Source organism: Galendromus occidentalis, unplaced genomic scaffold (assembly GCF_000255335.2).
Source record: "Galendromus occidentalis unplaced genomic scaffold, Mocc_1.1 scf7180000077501, whole genome shotgun sequence".
NCBI lineage: Eukaryota > Metazoa > Arthropoda > Arachnida > Mesostigmata > Phytoseiidae > Galendromus > Galendromus occidentalis.
Genome location: NW_003805489.1, coordinates 473,569 through 477,470, shown reverse-complemented (window position 1 = coordinate 477,470; position 3,902 = coordinate 473,569). Strand labels below are relative to the sequence as shown.

Below are 3,902 nucleotides of genomic sequence, written 5' to 3'. Positions count from 1 at the left end.
CAAGATTTCGAGTTCTGAAGCAAGGAAAATCCCGCTAATGTTTGGAGTTTCGTGCATATAGTACAGAGTTCTTGAGATCAGGGCTTCGCCTGATCCGTCGAGCTCGTGGAAAGACTCGAGCTTGACAGAATTCTCCGGCATGGGGCTGAGACCACTCAAGTCGTAAGAATGGCGACTAGAGCGTGCCTCAAGAGATGTTTCCGCCGGGCGCGGCCATCAGCAGATGGCGAGTATCAGAAAACCCCGCACCATTGCCGTTCCAGGGGATCCGAGGCCAGGATCACTAATATCGCGATACGAGCTGAACCTCTACGAGAGAGCGCGGAACCTACATGGACAGCCGAATAATCATGGAAATCAGGGATCATTGGGAGAAGTTAGACGTCCCAGGATTCAGAGTTCGTCTCAAACAGGATCGATTCACGGAAACGTGAGCCGCAGTCCCGACCCTCGAGACTAACACAATGGTGTGTATCCTCACTCTACCGGGGAAGAGAAGCGGAGAAGAATCGCGCTCGGTATGAGCAGACAGGCCCCAAACCCCAAATCCAGCGTAGTTCTGTGCTGAAGAGTCGCGATCGTGATCGGTGTTCCCAGTCTCAGAATGTCGTCGACGTTCGATGTCCTCAACGGTACAGGGGCTGTCCGAAGGATTGCTGATATTGAGACAGGAGTCAGCAATGACTCGAAGCCGCTGGTGAATGCCTGATCATTTTTGGAGCGAGGTCTTTCGATAGTGTTCACTTCGAGGGATCAAGTCTAGTAGTCTTTGGTATTCCGCTGCGATCTCTCGTCTTCGGAAAGCGAGGTCCCGCTCACGGGTCCCAAATGCACCATTCCTCCATTTCCCATGATTTGCGTAACGCGGTCGCAGATAGGCAGGAGAACGCGACGGCCTGACCTGTAAGATGCTCTCCGAGCTTACTTGGGCGAGCACACGCGCAGCTCGCTCGGGAGGAGCATTGAGAGTAATCTTTGTTTTGATCTCTGGCCTGAGCACTCGGATCGAAAGCTCGAAGAGATTGCGAGACGAAACTTGGGCCGGTGTTCCAGTTGCGTCATGTGCGAACGATTGTCTTTGCTCTCCGCCCGCTTATTACTTCGTTCAACATGGGACGAAGTCAGAAGGATGATGGATATGAACGGAGCCTCGCCGAGTGATCCCTCGCACAAATAAACCGACTGGAGATCTGAGGATATTTGCAATCGAATATGATGAGAGGCTTTCATTTTCCGGCGATAGAGGGATGCACCGAGAGCCAATCTTAGTCTCTAAGAACAGCATGAGACTTAATCAGAAATATCGCCCGTTTAATTGCCTTGACGGTTTTCCTTCTTGGGACAGAATCTCTTGATAAACAACATTACGGGTGACGCTTCCCGGAGCAAGAACGAATAGGCTGTTCGGAGACCCGACCCTCGAGAATGCTACGTAAAGTTGTCCGTGTGAAAAGCACTGGGATTGTAGATTCACACCACATTGTGGGATTGATTGACCTTGAGATTTGTTGACTGTTATGGAGAAGGCGACGCGCACCGGCAATTGAAGTCGTTTAAATTGATAGGGCAAATCGGATGGTATCATAGGGATGCGTGGTATGAGCACTGTTCGACCTTTTCCAACACCCGTGAGAATGACTGCTTTCAATGAATGTGCGTGAAGAGCAGTAACGCAGAGTCTCGTTCCATTGCACAAATTGGGAGGCCCCAGGTTCCGCAGCAACATTACGGGACATCCTATCTTCTAAACGCAACAGATGCGGTGGGAAACCAGGTGGAGTCTGGGAATTCAGAAATTCGATCGGATATTGGACAGCATCATCGATTTCGAGAGGGCAGTCGATAGACTTGTAATCGAAGTACTCCCCAGGAATCTGCAGCAGTAATTGAGAATTAATGTTGTCAACGTCTTCGTTTTTCGGGGCTAATATAGCCCTTTCTCGCAACCAATCATGATTGTGATAATTCGCTGCAAGGTCTGAGTATACTCGCGCAATGAGTTCTATGAAGGGGCGACCAAATTACAAACAGAAGCCAAGGTCACCTGATTTTCCCAAGGAGACCCTCATGTTCTGCTTCAGGGATACTACTTCGACGCTGGACCAAAGGGTAGAACTTTTCAAACATGCATTGACTTCGTCAGCGGGGGTCGCTCTCGGGATAACAGGCAGAGTTTGTCGGAATCGCCGCAAAGTAACAAAATAATTCCCCCCATTAGAATTCGGTTACCTCTGATATCTTGCGAGGTCTTGTGCAACGCTTCCAGTGACTTCTTATGCGCCATGGTGCATTCATCCCAGACGATCAATTTACATGATCGTAAAACCTTTGCCATACTACTTCGTCTACTGATGTTGCACACAGGTGATTCCTGTTTAGCGATGTCTGAGGGCAATTTCAACGTGGCGTGAGCTGTTCTACCTCCATGCAACAAAGTTGCGGCGATTCCCGAGGAAGCCATTGCCAAGGCTAAATCCCCCTTGCTTCGGACTTCTGCCAACTGCAAGTTGGTGAGGAATGTCTTTCTAGTTCCCCCAGGTGCGTCGAGGAATATGATTCCTGGTTGTTCGGTTGATAGCCTTCCCATGATTAGGTCGTACGCTTTTCGTTGATCGTCATTCATTCGGGGCTTGGTGTGCTCGATATGATCGCGAAGCGTTTCCTTATCGTAACTCACATCTCGTAAAAACTCGGCATCTAATGCAGCTTCGGAATTCTCTCTTCGAGGGCATGATAGACCCAAAGCATCCAAAGGTCTGTTCGTCATCTGGAGACAAAGGTCTTCAAGAAGAATTAGAGCGTGGTTATACATATCGGGCGTGAAGGATAGGTCCGGGATCATCGTTTCTCAACGCGCTTGCAACAGGATATCTTCTGTCATTGAATCCTTGAATTTTGCCCACAATGCAGGAGGGTCGGAAGGGCTACAGCATGTGAGGATTATCGCGAACAAATTTCTCAATTGGTTCGGGAACGTTGTTGCTTGCGCTTCATCCATCGTACGCTCCCATTGTTGATCATCCTCTAATAACCCTAGCTGATGACAGGCTTGACGATACGTCTCGAATACTGTTCCATCAATCGTTCGCAAGAACTGGAATGATACTATGATGGAATGATATTATGAAGCAGCATTCGCAGATAGAAACATTCCGCATTGAACATTCCGGATGAACGGTGTATACACGACCGAGAACATCGGACGCGCGGATAGATTCCCCGGGTATGCGCACACCGATTTTTCGTCTCTGGAACTCCTTCGTCCTCTGACAGAATGCATAGTACTTCGGCACTTCATTATAAAGCAGGGTTCGGGCGAAAGTATCTTGTTCGCATAACTTGAAGAATGCCATCAGAGTCGTTTTCGGTGGTTCCTCGATGCGGTCATAAACCTTGTCAGAAGTGTAATAGACTCTCTGTCCGTTCTCTAAGTGAACACTGAGGTGCATGACGCTGGGATAGCGTTGATGTACGGGAAAACTCAGGATCCGCCATATAGCTCCGCTGGTACAGATATATCTCCCGAGATATTGAGCAATTTCATCACTGCTGTTTGTATCCGAGACTCCAAACATTGCCAAATCTGTACCTTTGTTGATGTATTTGCAAATATACTTGATGGACTTGATAGAGTTGCAATATTCCACATTGATGTGGGCCTTGAACATCTTCAAGAGGAGAGGACAGTAGGGTACGACCCAAGAATTGTCGATTTGGAATTCTCTTTGGCCTCGCTTCAAGATGAAGGTGCAGCCCCCGTCATCCGGCGATCTGCGACGATATTTAGGGTATCCATCCCGTCCAGTGTGGGTGTTCCTGATTAGAGAACGCGGATAATTCTTCGTGCAGATCTTTTTCTCCTGATTCATGCAGGGAGAAAAAGGATTCCCAGCTCCGCATGG

General features: G+C 48.7%; 1 pseudogene; it reads right to left on the bottom strand.

Moving 5' to 3' along the window:
- Positions 1-759: 759 nt before the first annotated feature.
- LOC114828406 (uncharacterized) lies at positions 760-3,899 on the bottom strand (annotated as a pseudogene).
- Positions 3,900-3,902: the final 3 nt, after the last annotated feature.